The sequence below is a fragment of the Prunus mume genome, linkage group LG6 (assembly GCF_029339155.1).
Source record: "Prunus mume cultivar Tortuosa linkage group LG6, ASM2933915v1, whole genome shotgun sequence".
Taxonomy (NCBI): domain Eukaryota; kingdom Viridiplantae; phylum Streptophyta; class Magnoliopsida; order Rosales; family Rosaceae; genus Prunus; species Prunus mume.
The window spans coordinates 22,492,880-22,511,767 of NC_142703.1; the positions used below are offsets into that span (position 1 = coordinate 22,492,880).

Below are 18,888 nucleotides of genomic sequence, written 5' to 3' on the forward strand. Positions count from 1 at the left end.
AGAATTCGTGGATGAGAGTTGGGCGATGAGATCCGATCAGTTTCTGCGGTTCGATTGGTCCACGTAATTTAGAAGTTTCTGGAAAAACGACACTTGGCTGGGTCCCACTGAGTGCTGTGTGGTTGCGATGGTGGAGGAAGCGCGTGGTTTAGTGGCTCACGTATGCTCTGCATACAAAGGCACTGGCCACCAATTCTTGTCAATACTTTATTCACTGATGAACATGAGGAAAATGATAAATAAATGGGTTTTATGCTGGAATATATTTGAACTGAAACTGCAAGGAATTTCTATCTCATGTGGTTAAGAGGTGGTTTAAGAGGCATTCGGAGAATCAATTATATAAAAAATATTTGACCGAAACTTTTATTCATAAATAGCCTTATGGCGTGGTTATTAATCCAGCTGAGAATGAATTGAATTGGGGAGAATCAAAATCTGAATATAAATTTATAAATAAATCCAATCTTAGACATGTATTTATAAAAAAAACTCAAACACTATTTAAACATAGAAACACACCCAAAATCAACCTCAAAGTCAACTTTTTGGATGTGTATATAAATGGATTTTGAGTGTGTGTAATGATGGGTTTTTGGTGTGTTTATATGTTTAAATAGTGTTTAGGTTTTTTTATAATTTCAACCCCCATTTTGGATGTTTTAGTGAAACTCCCAAATCTGAATTCTTAGTGAAATTGTTCATTAAATCATGTGGAATGGGGGGTAGGATCGGTACTGATTTCTTATATGTCGTTTACATTAGGATGGTGTATTTAATTGAGATTTTAAAAAAAAATTAAGAAGTTTAAGGTCGAGATGGTGATTTTATAGAACTCTAAAAAAGTTGAGGTGTATTCAATTCGGATGTATTCAATCATGACTTTAAAAGACTCAATAAAAGTTTAGGTGTATTAAAAAATTCATTGATTTTAAAGGAAATGCAACAAGTGGCGGCTTTCGTTTGATTCTAGACTAATTTTAGGCCATGACAAATCTTTGCTTCCCCAGAGATTTTGATAGATATATTGTTTTTATTCTCAAGATATGATTTCACCACCTTGACTACCACCATCTTGTCATGGCTATTGCCGCCGCCACCATTACCTCCACCACCACCACCCACGACACCACCACCACCATTGGCGCCATCGCCACCCCCACTACCAACACCATTGTCACTATCACCACCATCGACCCCACCCATAGTGCCACTACCTCCACCACCATGACCACCGACCCCACCCTCACCATCACGACCACCATCGCTACTGCCACTGCCACCACCACCGCTACCACCAATATTTTTTTATTTCTTAAATAACTGCATTATTGTTTTTACAAATCTTTTGTTTTTTAGTGCTCTAAACTCCATTAAAATCAATAATAAAAGTCTAACAAACTCAATTAAAATCTATACGCGAACCTGGATCTCCCTTAGGAAACTCCTGGCGCGTCATGCGTCTCCTAAGGACACTTTTTGTGGACTGCATTTCCCTTAGGACGCTTATAGTTGTCGCCTGCGTCTCCTTAGACGCTTATGGGCGACGGTCTCCTTTTTTTCTTTTTTTTGTTATTTTTATGACACATTGTTGAATGAGAAATTGAACTTGCGTTGATGTTTATATGATTACATCACTTTAATGAAAATAACTTGATAAATAACATAGAATTTCTAGTAGCTAATTTTCTCTTTCATTCATAACCCTAAACCCTTACTCAACTTTCCATACAGTTGATTTTCTCTTAATGTTTGTAAAACGATTCGCAAATGTTCCTCATGTTCTACCTGAGATTTGGAATATATAATAATATCATCAATGAATACGATGACAAACTGATCTAAATAAGGTGGGAAAATTCAGTTCACCATATCCATAAATGCTGCTAGTGCATTTGTCAATCCAAAAGGCATAACTAAAAATTCATAATGCCCATATCGAGTTCGAAAAGCTGTTTTGGGTATATCTTCAACTTTGACTCGAAGTTGGTGGTAACTAGATCAAAGATCAATCTTTGAAAAGAAATGAGAACTTCTTAACTTATCGAATAAGTCGTCAATTCTAGGCAAAGGATATTTGTTCGTTATTGTGACCTTATTTAATTGATGATAATCGATACACATTCGAAGAGTTAAATCTTTCTTTTTTTACAAAGACAGCAGGTGCACCCCATGGTGAAGTACTAGGATGAATATATCCTTTTGCTTGTAATTCTTGGAGTTGCATCTTAAGTTCTTTCAGTTCAGTTGGGGCCATACGATAAGGAGGTATAGAAATAGGTGTTGTACCTAGGTATATTTCTATAGCAAACTCTATTTCACGCTCTGGAGGTAAACCATGCAAATCTTCTGGAAAAACATTGCTAAATTCCTTTACTACAGGAATAAGTTGTATTGGAGATTTTTCTACTTCTTCAGTTTCGATTCTAGCTATCCAACTCAAATATTTATAATCTCCAACACCACATTTCAGGATTTCCTTTTTCACAAAGAATTTAGGTTTCTTCCTTATGAGTATTGATGGCAATTCTCCTCTTACCACAGTCAATTGTAACTTGGTAATATGTAAGCCAATCCATTTCTAAAATAATATCATATTCCAACATTTCCAATACCATCAAATCAACAAAAATTATATGGCCCAACATCTCTATCATGTAAGATCTACATACTTTATCAACTTCTAGACTACCACCAAAAGGAGATCCAATTAACAAAGAGGGTTACATATTTTCAAATTCTAACTCAAGTGTTGATGCAAAAGATGTGGATATTAAAGAGTGTGTAGCTCCACAATCAAATAACACTCTAGCGCAATAGTAGAATACCAAAAACAGACCTTCTATTGTTTTAGGCTCAGTTTGATCTTTCACATTTCCCACAACGTATACTCTTCCTTGCGTGAATTATCCAAATTTCTTTGCAACTACAGGGACCATTGGTCTTATTTGAGAAGATTGTCCTCCTAGACATTATGATAATTGGCTAGTAACTGGTCTTGCCCAATTAGATTGTGATTGAAAAGTAGAATAACATTGAGGTGGCGGTGGAGCACGAAAGGTACTTGTGAGGATGATATAATGTCTGTTGTATTTGAGGTCCTTGATATGTTTGAAGTTGTGGAAAAAATCTCTTTACATGTCCCACTTGTTTGCAGTAATTACATAGTGGTCCAAACTTTTCTTGTGATTGATACTGAAGAGTATTAAATCTTGTTCATTTATTTATTTTTCCACTAATTGAATCCCAAGTTCTCTTAGTTTCAGGTCTTTGCTCTGCTATATGTGCTCTATCAACCACATCACCATACTTAATTTCAAAATGTCAACCTTTTCCAAAATTGACAGTCTCAATCCTTCTTCAAATCGTTTTGCTTTTGTTGCATCATTAGGGATCATATATGGTGCAAAACGCATGAGCTCTTCAAATTTAGACTGATACTGATCAACAGTTAAGTTTCCTTGGAAAAGGTTAACAAACTCCCTTGCTTCATTGCTTTCATAGTACTTGGAAAATACTTTTCCAAGAAAATACTTTCGAAGGCCTCCCAAGTTGTAATTTCAATATTAGGCATACTCATAATCGACTCCCACCAAAGGTATGCTTGTCCTTCTAGATAGGTACAAGCAATAACAACTCTAATGTCTTCCTGAATTCTTTGATTATCCATCTTTCTCTTAATTTGCCTCAACCATTCTTTATCTACCATAGGATTTGGTTCACCTTTAAATATCGTTGGTTTCGTCTTATGAAATTCTCCTTGTATCTTTGTGGGAGCAAATCTCGTCCCACTAGAATATTCGTCTAAGATTCCTTCGTCTTCTCTACTTCTCTTTCTCCCTGCAAAACAAATCGGGGTAAAGGACCACACCCGGGGGGTGTTGACCAAAGACCCTCCGATGCCTAAGTTAGGTAGGGTATTTCAAGGAAAACCGGGTGGCCGGAGCCTTGTGTCAGAGAGAGAAAGAAAGTGGTGGCTAGGGTTTGTGAGAAATAATTTCTGCAGAGTTTCGGTAGGAATTTAGACGTACCTTGACCTTTGTGCGTAGCCAAGTATTTATAATGGTCTCGGAGATTAGGGTTTCAAAGGAATAATTCCATAGATTGAAGGGAATTATTCCTCCCTTATTTGGAATTGATTTGATTTATTAGGGTAAATCAAATCCCTAATCGTGGTAGGTATCAGATCAAATCCTAATTTAATTAGGTAACTCCTCATTTAATTGGGAATTGGGGTAGGAATCAAATTAATTCACAACTTAATTAGGTAATTCTCAATTTAATTGGGTAACTCCCAATTAAATTGAGTAACTCCCAATTAGGTTGAGTAATTCCCAATTAGGTCAAATAATCCCCAAATGGAAAGAATTATTTGACCTAGGGTATGATTTAATTCGGTTCCCACAAATGCCCCCAACTTCTGCATGGCACGTGGTGGCATGTAGGAGATGCGAGTGTCTGTTGGGCTGTCCAGAATCGGGCTTCCTTCTTTGATTTGGGCTCTGTGTGAAGGAGGTCTTTGACTTGTCACTTTGGTCTTTTAACTTGGGCTGTCCATGTAATGGGTTGGAGGCGAGCCTGCTCTTGGAGCAGGTGGCGATTTGTCGGCTTATTTGTGGTTGATCAAAACTGCTTCAATTCCTTCATTTTGTGTCACGAACTAGGAACAGTATGAGTCAAGGCGATCATGTATGGAGCACAGACATGTTGGAAGTCAGCAGCAGATAGGCAGGGGAGGTTGGCGACGGTCCGCTCGTTCCTCACACCTACTGTGATGGTAAGTTGCATCCCTTAGATCTACTACAGTAGCTATGGAATTCTTTGCTGTGTGTTTGACTGACTTATGTCTTCTGCTTGTAGAAAATGACATCTACAAGAAGTTCGATCTTGGCCCGAACACGATCAATGTTTATCAAGCTTTGAACATCCTTGCCAGGTTCTGTGGATTGCGCTGGTTCTTTGAGTGAACATCGGAAGGAGGCTAATGGTCTACCCCACCAAGATGTTGAAAGATGAGAGCTGCATGGCTCGCACCTAGATGATCCGGTTGAGCGGGAGAGGTCCTCGACCAAACTTCCTCATTCGTCCACGAGCAAGTCTTCCTTAAGAGGGTCTCGCTGTTGAGAATGTCCCTATGTGAGTTGCTTCTTCATCCGCCAGGATCAAGCACCTCGCCACGAACGAAGAAGATCAATGGCATGCAAGAGGTCCGAGATATTACGCTCGGTATCCGCTCGAACTCGCCTAAAACCCATGATCAACCTTGTGATGAGGTTGAGAAGCGGGTTTGAGTTGCTTGTGCCGATCCTAGGATCAAGCGAGAGGACGTACATCTGTCTAGCAATCACGACTCGTCTGCAAAGCCACGAACAGTCAAGCTCGGAGTTAACTCAATGTTGCGAGTTTCGGCTAAGAGAGCTAAAGAGTCGTCCGCTCGAGCAAAGAGTCCTTAAGTTGCGCGAACTGCCGATCCAGAAGTTGGTGATAGCTCCGTTGGTCAAGTTTGACACTCATGTTGAAGCCACGGAGGCATCCAAGCATGAGATTGTTGCTAATGCGTACAAGCTGGGATACTCGGATTGCAGGAATAATGCTTCTCCTTGTTGCCCTCTCGAACATGAAGACGATAAGCAGCTTTATCTTGATCTGCCCCTGCTCAAAGTGAGCAGAGCAATGTTGTGGATGCAGAAGCAGTTGAAGAGCATATAGCAGATGAAGCTGCAATGGAGGAAGACAACTCTCAAGGTGGCGTAGCTGATAAGGCTAGACCATATGCGAAGGAGTAGGTAGGTGAGGCCGTTGAGTAGATGGTGCTGGTTGGCTGCTTTGTTATGGAATTTTCAGTTGTCTTTCAAACTTCAATTCTCATTGTATCTTGTAAGTGTACGTCCGGAGACATAGCACTTGAAAGAGATTCCATTGAGTTTGTACTCGTAAAGTAGCTTGCCCACAATGGAGGTAAGGCTCGCCTGTGTACGTATGTCAGGGACATGACACTTGAAAAGACTCCATGAAGTTTGTACTCGAGGAGTAGCTTGTCTTCAGTGGAGGTGAGGCTTGTCGCCTGCGAGCATATGTCGGGGACATAATACTCGAAAAAGACTCCATTGAGTTTGTGCTTGAGGAGCACTTGTCTGCAATAGAGATGAGGCTTGTTGCTGTGAGCGTATGTCGGGGACATAATGCTCGAAAAAGACTCCATTGAGTTTGTGCTTCGTGAAGCAGCCTGTCTGCAATGGAGATGAGGCTTGTCGCCTACGAGCGTATGTCGGGACACAATGCTCTAAAAAACTTCATTGAGTTTGTGCTTCGTGAAGCAGCCTGTCTGCAATGGAGATGAGGCTTGTCACTGCGAGCATATGTCAGGGACACAATGCTCGAAAAAGACTCCATTAAGTTCGTGCCGTGGAGCAGCTTGTCTGCAATGGAGATGAGGCTTGTCGCCTGCGAGCGTATGTTAGGGACACAATGCTCGAAAAAGACTCCATTGAGTTCGTGCTTCGTGGAGCACTTGTCTGCAATGGAGATGAAGGAGGCCCGTTGCCTACTTGGAGTCGAAATGTAAGTGCAACTCGAACAATGGTCATGTTGTTGTAAGATGCCACCGCTGTTTGGTATCTTTCTGCTCAAAGCAGTGGTCTTCTTGCTATGGTAAGAAGTGAGCTTCTGGTAAGTTGCAACTCAAACAATGGCCTTCTTATTGTAGCAAGATGTGAGCTCACTGTTAGTAAGCTGCAACTCAAACAATGGCCTTCTTATTGTAGCAAGATGTGAGTTGTTGCTGGTAAGCTGCAACTCAAACAATGACTTTTTCTTGTTCCTCTTCGAGCGATCAAGCTTGACTTTCATCGCTTGCGGTTTTGGTCAAGACTGCCCACCTCGATGCTCATGGAAGGGACTGTGATGTATGGGAATGATTGCTTTCCCATAGGCCGGGAAAATGGTGTCTCTCCGATTGATCTCCTTTTGGTTGTGCGATAAGCCCATAGGACTCCGGCAGCCCGTCAACCCATTTTCCTTCTGCGCTTTCGATCTTTCCTTTAGGCGATCCAGCCGCGATCTTGTTGGATACCTCTGCAGCCATCGCCTTGCGGGTATCTCGGGAGTTGACAGTGTTGTTTGATGCCATACGCAAGGAATGCGGTGGTCCGCTTGCCCACGAACTGTCTTGTTGTTGGTGACTATCAATTGCGAAACCAATTTGCAAATAATGTTCTTCCAGATGAACCGTTCAACATCACTTCCTTAGTAGAAGATAAATCCTCGGCCTCGATCCATTTGGTGAAGTAATCAGTGGCAATGATCATCATCTCTTTATTGGCGGTGCCGTCGGCATAGGTCCCACTAAGTTGATGACCCACAAGCATGAATGGCCATGGACTGTTCTGCGGATGGTATTCCTCAGCGAGGAGGTCAAGGACCGGCTTGTAGCGTTGGCATCGATCACATATTTAAGCATACTCCGTGGAGTCTTGGCATATGGTAGGTCAGAAATAGCCAATGTTGAGAGCCTTCTGAGCAAGCGATTTGCCCCTCAGCGTGATTTCCACATTCGCCGTCATGTATCTTGCAGAGAACCTCGAGCGTTTGCGGGTACTTGATGCAAGTGAGATGAGGCCCGGAGTATGATATGCGGATAAGCATGTCGCTTTTCATGTAGTATCTTGCAGCCTTCTGCTTGATTTTTCTGGCCTCGGACTTGTCATTGGGCAGGTTTTCATTCACTAGATAGTCAATGATGGGGTATTGCCAGCTAGGATCCTCATCGATGTACATCAGGTCTGGCTGCTCTGCCTCTTCTATGCTAGGCTGGTCAAGGTGCTCGACCGGGATGGAGCGTCTGAACTGAGTGTCCAACGCCGATCCTAAGCTTGCTAGTGCATCTGCGTGTGCGTTCTCTGCTCCGGGAACTTGCTTGATGGTGAAGGTGGGAAACGCCTTCAACAACTCTTGGACTTTGTCAAGGTACAAGATCATCCTCGGGTGCTTCGCCTTATATTCTCCTGAGGCTTGACTTGTGATCAGCTGAGAATCTGAGTAGATGGCCAGCTTTTTAATCGATAGCTCCTTTGCCAAGCGCAAGCCAACGAGCAATGCCTCGTACTCTGCCTCGTTGTTTGAAGCCGAGAAGCCAAGCATGATAGCTTGCTCTAGCAGGGTTCCATTTGGGGTGATGATGACGACGCCTGCTCCAGCTCCTTTCTGGTTCGACGCTCCGTCTCGCGCAAGCGCCACATGTCTGGGTTGGTCAGGTTCAAGAGAGGTCTTATCGCTCTCGAACTTTCCTTCTTTTTGCGACAGCTTCTCTTTTCACCGATGGTGTGAATTTGCAACAAAGTCTTCTAAGGCTTCAGCTTTTATTGCAGTCTTGGCGGTAGAGGAGGTCGTATTGGCTTAGCTCTATAGCCCACTTCATGAGTCACGAGAAGCATCAGGGCTGTGGAGGATTGTTCTCAAGGAAAAGTTGGTCATGACGATGACTCGGTGAGCTTGGTAATAAGGTTGCAGCTTTCGCAGAAACCACAAGGGCCAAAATGAGCTTCTCTAATTTCGGTGTAGCGAGTCTCGCATCGAGGAGAGCTTTTGACGTGTAGAACATCGGATGTTGGGCCCCAAGTTCTTCTCGGATGAGAGTGTGGCAGAGTTGGACACTTTGCCAGTACACGAACAAGTCTTCACCGAGGCTGGCTTTGAGAGCGGGGAGGTGAAGTAAGGTAGGTCTTTAGATTACTGGAAAGCTACTTGCACTCTTCGTCCCATTCGTCTTTTTGTCCTTTCTTCAAAGCTTTGAAGAATGGTCTGCACTTGTCAATAGATTTTGAGAGGAATGCATTGGGCATTGCTCTGCCGTCGGGCTTTGTATTTCCTTCACTGTGGAAGGCGACTTCATCTCGAGAATGGCTTTGATTTGGCGCGGGTGTGCCTCGATATCTCGTTGCGTCACTAAGTACCCCAGAACCGGCCAGACGATACACCGAACGTGCATTTACTTGGATTGACCATGCGATATTGGCGAGCAAGTCAACGCCTCGGTGAGGTTTTTGAGGTGGTCTGCCGCAGGGGCTTTAACCAAAGACATATCGCCCACGTACACCTCCATGGTTCGCGATCGCTCCTTGAAAATGTTATTCAGCGCCTTTGGTAGGTTGCTCCGGCGTTCTTCAACCCAAAGGGCATGACCTTGTAGTAGTAGGTCCCTCTTTCGATGATGAAAGAGGTCTTCGCCTTGTCATCATCGTACATCATAATTTGATTATAGCCGGAGTAAGCATCCATGAAGTGAGCAGTTGGTTGCCGGAAGTTGAATCCACGAGCTGGTCAATTCTCGGCAATGGGAAGTTGTCTTTAGGGCATACTTTGTTCAGGTCGGTGTAATCAACGCATACTCTCCATTTTCCCTTTTCTTGTTTCGCCACCAGAACAACGTTGGCCAGCCATTCCGAGTAGAAGACCTCTTCAATGATCGCGACCCACTCGGGAGCAAAGTTGCGTCTCTTCGCACCACGGCTTGCTAGCAGGATTGACATGGAGTCGGTGGCGATGATGTTTGGGTCAATGCCAAGCATGTCAGATGGTGACCACACGAACATGTCTTTGTTGTTCTAGAGGAAGATGGTCGCTTCATCTTCTCGTCAGGCTTAAGCGCGAGCCGATCCGCGCTTGTCCGGGGTGAGGATCGAGGGGTACTAACTCAACGTCTTCCTCAAAGCCCAACCTTCTTCAAGGAGCCTTCGGGCGGATTCCTCATCTCGATCCTTCTTGTTTGAATTCGAGCGAGCCGATCGCGCCTCCTTCTCTCGGCTGATCGGGATCGGGTACTAACTCAATGTCTTCCTCAAGCTTCCAACCTTCTTCAAGGGAGCGTCGGCGGATTCCTCGCCTCGATCCTTCTTGTTTGGATTACGCACGAGCCGATCGCGCTCTTTGTCAGGCTGGCCAGATCAAGGAGTACTAACTCAACGCTCATCGTCGGGCTTCAACCCTTTTGGAGTCTTCCGCGGATTTCCTCACCTTGATCCTGGTTCCTTAATCGCTATTGTGAGGCAGAACTTCCTTCCCTTTTGGGTTTGCTTGTTCGCTAGGAGCGCTTCGCCTCGTTGGCGGCTGCATCTTGGTGTGAATCAGTAGTTGCTTGCTCTTCTTGAGCCCTTGGGCGGTGCATCTCCTGTCATGGCTTGGTCATCGTTGATCGCCCAATCCCGCCTATGGATGGGATAACGGATCTTCGATGTAGAATGATGTGGTGGCCTCGATCTTCGATCCACGATCGGCCCAAGATTCCATTGTAGGGGAAACCTCGTCGATGACCATGAAGGTTTGCGAGCAGACCATGGGGGTGAGTGGACATCCAAGTTGATCGTTCCAACAGTGATTGATGTGGCCCCATTGAAGCCGGTGAGCGATCGCAAGTTTGCTAATCTTGGGCTCGAACCCTATCTGTTGGATAACTGATAGTTGTAGGATGTTGGCTACTGCCCTCATCTACATGAACTCGCTCGATCATAGCTTGTTCAATTTGGATGCAGATGACTAGGGCGTCATTATGTGGCATGTCAAGCCCGATCAAGTCCTTCTTCTAGAAGCCGATGATAGGTGTATCCCCAATGGCTGGTACTCCCGTTGTGACTTGGGAGACATAAGTTACCCTGAGCGATCTTTCTCTTGCGCTTCTTGGTGGTCAGCCCAGACTCTTGGGAGTTGGCTAGAATGGTGTTAATTCGAATGACCTTTTAGGGAGGTTCCTTGGTAGCTGCATCACGATCCTCGATCTGCTAGATAGCCTTCTTTGCAACGAACTTTGTGCAATGGCCCTCTCTGACCAGCTCCTCAAGGTGCCTTTTCCAAGCATTGCAGTTGTTGGTGTAATGACCGTGCTCCTCGTGGAATGCGCAGTATTTACTGGTGTCTCTTTTAAAGGGGTCTCCCTTTATGGGTGGTGGTCTCCTCACCCACGGCTTATCCTTCACCTGAGTTAGGATCTGGTGGATTGGGATAGCGAACTCAATGAAGGTCCCTGTTTCTAAGCTTCCCTCTTGGGGCCGCGATATGGGCTTATCTCGGGCTTTTTGCTCGAACTTGTTGCTCTTTTGGCTTGCCTGCTTCGTCGGGTGGTCAACTTGCTTGCTAGCTTTCTTTGCGGCGATACGATCATCGTCCCAAAGTGCGTAGCGTTCTGCCGTCGCGAACACTTCTGCCAAGGTTTGACTTGAGTTATGACCAACTCCCGGTATAACTCGTGCTCGGTTGGCAAGCCCTTTTTGAGCGAGGATGCAACTTGGTCGTTGCATCCTATGATGTTAGCCTTCTCAGCTTTAAACTATCTCAGGTAGTCTCGTAGAGACTCGTCTGCTTCTTGCGTAGGTTGAACAGATGGTCTGCATGCTTTCGACCGTCTTGTAGGAGGTGTACTCCTTTGTGAAAATGATGGCGAACTCCTTGAAGTTGCCTATTGACGCGGACGGTAAAGTGTGGAACCAATCTTGAGCTGCTCCTCGCAGAGTCATCGCAAACACTTTGCATATCGTGGCATCGTCGCCTTTGTACGGGATCATGGCGCTCTTGAAGTGCCTCAAATGGTTCTCGGGGTCAGAGTCCCCCTTGAATGGAGTGATGGATGACGTTGTAAACCGCTTAGGCGGCAGAGCTCGCTTCACCTCATCGGTAAAGGGCGAGCAGTCAACTCGATCAATTTCCTTGCACAGGGCCTCCTCCGTGCTTCCTTTGAGTCGGAGACCTCGGAGTTGGTCATTTACTAGTTTCGCGACATCCTCTGCATTCGCAGGTTGGAGTCTCGGGCCGACGTCTTGGTGCCTCGAGCGCGACCGCTAACTTCTTCCTCGGTTCCCAAGGGTCGATCCCCTTGGTGCCTGCCGTGAGGCGATTAGGAGATTGAGCTTGTGAGGATTCTTTTGCAGCCTTGTCGCGCGTGTTGGTCCTCGAGCGGGCTGGTGAGCGTTGATCGTCATCCTCTGCTTGCAAAGAAGGTCGTTCAGGTCGACATCTTCGGTGCCTCGAGCGTGATTGGCTAACTTCTTCTCCGGCTCCCAAGGGTCGATCCCTTGGTTGCCTGCCGGTGGGGCAGGAGAGAAGGTTGAGTTTGGGAGGATCCCTCCACAGCTTGTCGCCGCATGTTGGACCTCGAGCGGGTTGGTGAGCGTTGATCGTCATCCTCTGCTTGCAAAGAAGGTCGTTCAGGTCGACGTCTTCGGTGCCTCGGCGTGATTGGCTAACTTCTTCTCCAGCTCCCAGGATCGATCCCTTAGTTACCCCCGCCCGTGAGGCGGAGAGAAGGTTGAGTTTGGGAAGATCCCTCCACAGCTTGTCGCCGCGACCGCTCACGAACTCGAACTCCTTGTGGACCTAAGCGAGCACGAACATTGGATTGTGGGCCTAGCCTCTCGAGCACATTGGTCCTGGGACCTAACCTCGAACACTTAGAGTACGGCTCGTGTCTGCGTCTCATCTGCACGATCTCACTCTCTCCCGCCGGTTTGCCCTGTCGACCAGCCTGGGACCTCTCGAATCGCCACAAAGATGCTCGTGTGCCCTCCTCTCCTCGCTCATGTGGTCCAAGGTTAGGGCCTTGATCTCTGATCTGCCTGAGTAGCTGGCCAATCAGTTGTTTTGATCATCGACCTTCAGTGTGAGTTGATCAACTCGTGAGTTAAGGTCCACCGACTGTGCGGGTCAAGTAGAGTGGCGTGCATCGGGCCCAACAACATGTGGGCTAGGACTCCATTAGACCCGTACACAGGTGCATATGTCAAGTGTGATCGCAGAGGAGGAGAGAATGGATATGCTCCAAGGACCGGACGACGCCGAGTAACCGTGCGGCTAGTCCGGTAGTTAAGTGGTGTGGCTGCCGTGCTCCAACGGCAAGGACGGCGAGGCGAGCAACTCGATCGGGCGATCGCAAGGCTGTGGAGTCTCGTGGTCATGTGGCGGCTGTTCGCAATTCAAGCGTTGAAGGCGGCAAAGCACTAAAAGACGGCTGTAAGTCATTGGCAGCCATGATTCCATGCGGTGGCATTGAGGTTTCCACCACGAAACCATGAGATGGGCCCGTCGTGGTGGCGTTACTCTTCGTACATCTAATCTCAACCATGGTTGTTTGAAAAAATGTGTGAAAGATGGATTTGGAGCACGCTTTGAATATATCTCGCGCTCTCAATGAAAGCACCAATTTCAGGGAGCAAATCTCGTCCCACTAGAATATTCGTCTAAGATTCTTTCATCTTCTCCACTTCTCTTTCTCCCTGCAAAATAAATCGGGTAAAAGGACCACACCCGGAGGGTGTTGGCCAAAGGCCCTCCGATGCCTAAGTTAGGTAGGGTATTTCAAGGAAAACCTGGTGGCCGGAGCCATGTGTGGTGGCCGGAGCCTTGTGTGGTGGCCGGAGCCTTGTGTTAGAGAGAGAAAGAAAGTGGTGGCTAGGGTTTGTGAGAAATAATTTCTGCAGAGTTTCAGTAGGAATTTAGACGTACCTTGACCTTTGTGCGTAGCCAAGTATTTATAATAGTCTCAGAGATTAGGGTTTCAGAGGAATAATTCCATAGATTGAAGGGAATTATTCCTCCCCTATTTGGAATTGATTTGATTAATTAGAGATTTGATTTATTAGGGTAAATCAAATCCCTAATCGTGGTAGGTATTAGATCAAATCCTAATTTAATTAGGTAACTCCTCATTTAATTGGGAATTGGGGTAGGAATCAAATTAATTCCCAACTTAATTAGGTAATTCTCAATTTAATTGGGTAACTCCCAATTAAATTGAGTAACTCCCAATTAGGTTGAGTAATTCCCAATTAGGTCAAATAATCCCAAAATGGAAGGAATTATTTGACCTAGGGTATAATTTAATTCGGTTCCCACAATCTTCATAACTCGATCTTCTTCAATTTCATGACTGCGATCTTGGTTACTATTTTCTCTAATTACTGAAGCCATATCCTGAATGGCTAAGATTACTCCAACATTTCCATTGAACTTGTTTCTAGATTCAGCCATCTTAAAAAAATAAAAATAAAAATATCTAAAAACAATATTATGGAATAGTAAAATTAGAGTTTAAGAGAAAGAATAAACAAAACACTCATTTATTATATTTCACAAAATTTTACAAAAGTACACACAATTTTACAAAAACTTAAACTTGTCTTACAAAACTTGATGGTTTATTTCTACACTCCCTTATACTTGGGTGCATAGGGCTATATTTGGGTGGCTTGAAAGTAGTCTACCACACCAAATATAGCCCTATGCATTGGCTTTGTAGAGTGCTTAGTGAGCACTCTCAAATTAAGGATATAAATAAGAATACATACAATGCTTACACCTCCTACTTAAATATTCCACCACATGCTTTAACAAGATTTGAGAACTATATGCTTGCAGCACGTCAATTTGGAACATAATACTTAGTAAGCATAAGGGCCTTTTTAAATGCTTTTGTAAAGTGTAAAAATATATAATAAACATTACATAGGGTATATATGAATTAACATATATACAATAAAATTTGATAAGGTAGGCTATACTAATTTATAGCTAGACTCATATCACGTGGCTTGCCATGAAAAATATATATATATTATTAATTATATAGTATGCAAAGATTAAATATTAATATGTATATATATACACACATTTTTTTAAAAAAATACAGGGTTTCACATAGAGCTTTGGCCTCGATCCATTTAGTAAAGTAGTCAATGGCGACGATCATCATGTCTTTCTTGGCCATTGTCGGTGGCATGGGACCTATTAGGTCAATGGCCACGGATTGTTCTGTGTATGGTAGACTTCGGCAGGCAGGTTTGGAATCGGTTTGTACCGTTGGCATCGATCTCATCTTTTGACATACTCAGTGAAGTCATGGCACATGGTGGGCCAGAAATAGTCTATGTTTAAAGTCTTCTAGGCAAGTGACCTGGCCCCTGAGTGGTTGCCACACTTACCGTCATGAATTTTGCAAAGCATCTCAAGTGTTCGAGGGTATTTTATACATGTGAGATGAGGGTCGGAGTATGATCGATGAATGAGCTTGTTGTCTTACATGTAGTATCTTGTGGCCTTCTCTTGGACCTTCCTAGCTTTAGACTTTTCCTTTGGCAGATTTCTATTTGCCAAGTAGTCGATGATGGGGTCTTGCTAGCTAAGGTTATCATCAATCTGCATTGAGTCAATTTGTTCTATCTCTTCGATGCTTGGTCACTCAACGTGTTCGATTGGGATGAAGCGTCTGAACTGGGTGTCCAAAACCTAGGCTTGCCAATGCATCTACATGAGTGTTCTCTGCCCGAGGAATGTGTTTGATAATGAAAGTGGGGAATTCCTTCAAAAGCATTTGGACTTTGTCGAGGTATTCGATCAATCGTGGGTCTTTGGCCATGTTAGGAGTCTAGATGACCAATTTCTTGATCGACAATTCTTTTGCTAAGCCCAATTCGGAGAGCAATGCCTCATATTCTACTTCTTGTTTGAAGCTGGAAAGCCCAGTGTGATGGCTTGTTCTAACAAAGTTCCATCTTGGGGTGATTATGATGATGCATGCTCTAGCTCTCTTATGATTTGATACTCCATCTATGCGCAATTGCCGCATATCTTTGGGCAGGTTTGGATTGGAGAATGAGGTACCTTATGCTCTTGAATTTTCCTTATTTTTTGCAACCAACTTCTCTTTGTTGGTTGTTAGAGTAAACTCTACAACAAAATTTGCTAAAGTTTAGGCTTTTATAGCAATCTTTGGCTGGCAAAGGAGATCGTACTGACTAAGTTCAACAGCCCATTTCATGACGATTATCCGGTGAGCATGATAGTAGGGTCTTAACTTTCTTGTGGAAATTATAAGTGACAAAATGAGCTTATCCATTTTCAGATAGTGAGTCTCTGCATCGAGAAGGGCTTTTGATGTGTAGAATACCAAATGTTGTGCCCCCCAGCTCTTCCTAGATGAGAGCTTAGCTTGCTGCTTAGTTGATACCACCAAGTAGATGAATAAATCTTCACCTGTTACTGGTTTTGAGCGCATGGGGGCAAAGTGAGGTAGTTCTTCAAGTTTTGAAAAGCTACTTCGCACTCTTCGTCTCATTTGTGTCTTTGTCCTTTCTTCAAGGCTTTGAAGAATGATCTGTACTTGTCAGTAGATCTTGAGAGGAATCGATTAAGAGCTGCAGCTCTACCCGTTACACTTTGTATCTCATCTGTTGTGGCAGGCAACTTCATGTTGAGGATGGCCTTGATTGATTGGGATGTGCTTCGATGCCTCTTTAGGTGACTAAGTATCTCAACAATTGGCCAGATAAGACTAAAAATGTGCACTTGCTCGGATTCAACTTCATTTGGTATTTTCGAAGTAGGCTGAATGCTTCAGCAATATTCTTGATGTGGTCTGCTCGTCGGGGAGCTTTGACTAGCATATTGCTTACGTAGACCTCCATAGTCTTGCCGATCTACTCCTTGAAAACCTTATTCATCAGCCTTTAGTAAGTTGCTCTGGCATTCTTCAGCCCAAAGGGTATGACTTTGTAGCAATATGTACTGCTTTCAATAATGAAGGAGGTCTTTGCTTTGTTGTCTTCATGTAGCTAAGTAGTTGATTACCATAAGTTGAATCTACGAGTTGATCAATTCTTGGTAATGGAAAGTTATCCTTTAGGCATGCCTTATTAAGGTCGGCGTAGTCGACGCAAACTCTTTACTTGCCTTGGTCTTTCTTTGCTACCGAAACAACATTGGCCACCCTCTATGTGTAAGAGACTTCTTCAATGAAACTAACAGCTAGGAGCTTGTCAGGATGGCAACCTGCTCGGGGGCAAAGTTGGATTTCTTCTGTGCTACTGGTCTGCTCGTGAAGGCGATGGCAGATAACTTGCGGGTTGATGTCCATCATGTCAAATGATGACCTTGCGAACACGTCGTTGTTGTTCTAGAGGAAGGTAGTCAGTTCCACCTTCTCCTCTAGGCTTAGGTGCGAGCTGTTAGGCACTTTTCTCTTTGACTTCTCAAGATCAAAGGGTACTAGCTCAACGTCCTCTTTGGGCTTCCATCCTTCTTTAGGAAAGGCCTCCGTACGGATTCCCTCGGCTTTGTCCTGACTCTTTGATTGCTATTGAGGAGTAGGTATTCCCTTTCATTTTTAGTCTGCTTGACTGTTAGGAACGAGATTTGCTACCTCCTCTGCTTGTTCTGCTCCCTTTAGATATGCTTGATTTATAAGGACAAATCGTGCTTGCTTGCTTTTCTTCAGCCCTTGAGTTGAGCATTCTCTTGCCATTGCCTGATCGCTAATGATCTAGTCGATACCGCCCTAGGGACTGGATAACGGATTTTCTGATACGTGGCAGATGTGATGACATTGATCTTGCCAATCCATGGTCTGCCTAGGATGCCATTATAAGGGGAGACTTCATCAATGATAATAAAGGTTTGCAAGCTGATTACCGATGGGAAGTAGACATCAAGGTCTATCTTGTCAACAATAACTGAAGTCGCACTATTGAAGCCAGTCAATGACCTAGCTGATTTGTTGATCTTTGTCTCCATGCTCATATGTTGGACGACCGACAATTGAAGGATGATGGCTGCGTTGCCCTCATCTACATAGATTCGGTTGAACATGACTTGAGCAATCTGAATGCTAATTACGAGGGTGTCGTTGTGCGACAGATCGAGACCAATTAAATCTTTCTTTTAGAAGCCAATCATGGGATCATCTTTAGCTGATGAGAGGCTAGTTAAGACTTGGGAGATTACAATGTCATGTTTAATCTTCCTCTTCTTTTCTTTGCTACTCAGTCGGACTCCTTGGAATCGGCTAGGATAGTGTTAATTGATGAATAAAATGGTATATCTCATAAGTACACAAATCGATATGATAGTATACCAAGCAAATACAAGAGTCGTCCCATAGAGATTTGTAAAGTTTATCAATTAATTCCAAGTATGAATACCTTAAGAAAACTAGAAAATAAAAATAAAACATTAAAAGTACTAAAATAGCTGAAAATAAGATTACTAAATTTTAATCTAAGTGTTGAAAATCAAAAAAATAAAATTGACAAAGGTTGGAAATTGGTTTTGAAAATCAACGGATGAAAACTAGGATTTCAACTTCACCATAACAATCCTATTCTATGTATTGAGTTGATTTTGAGAATAAAGTTCCAATTCAATTCCAAGGGTTTGTTCTTTCTTTATTATGATGATTTGTTTGGCCACGGTGTCACCAAGTATCCTCAATTAAACCCAACTAATGAACCCCATAGCCAAATTTAATCGAGAACCCATTAAGTTTACGAAGAACAATCAAGAGCTAAGAAATGTCTTAGCTTAAACCCTGGCTTTAATAACAACACATTCATTCATAGTGCATATAAGATTAGGGATGAACCGTTCACCCAATCTTATCTTAGACAATCCAAAATACCTATAACGGCCAATTACAAAAACTATGCAATGTTCCAACCACTCCTTTTACTGTACGAACTTGGGTACGAACATAAAGTAACCAACTTCTTTGACCAATTGATTTCGGATCAAGCCCAAAACTTAGGGAACATCATAATACAGTGTGAGGAATCATTTGGTGAGTTTTTACTAAAAATCAATTACTAAAACTATGCAAAGTTCCAACCACTCCCTTTATGGTACTGTTAGCGCTGATGTCTTCCATGATTTGAGCGCCGCTGATTGACTTCCTCATTGACTTGCAAGGGCTGACCTCCTCCATTGTCCTGCTTGTGTGGCGTATTAGTGGACTACGCCTGCAAGGGACTCCTTATGGCTTGTCAATGGGAATTGGTTTTTTGGGAGTAGACTGTACAACGCCTTTCTTCATGAACCTCATTACGAGGGTCAATACATTGACCTCCCTGAGGTCCTAAC

General features: G+C 43.8%; 1 pseudogene; it reads right to left on the bottom strand.

Annotated features, from left to right (window-relative positions):
- Positions 1–969: 969 nt before the first annotated feature.
- On the bottom strand, positions 970–14,010 carry LOC148916473 (uncharacterized; annotated as a pseudogene).
- Between the last annotated feature and the right edge of the window lie 4,878 nt (positions 14,011–18,888).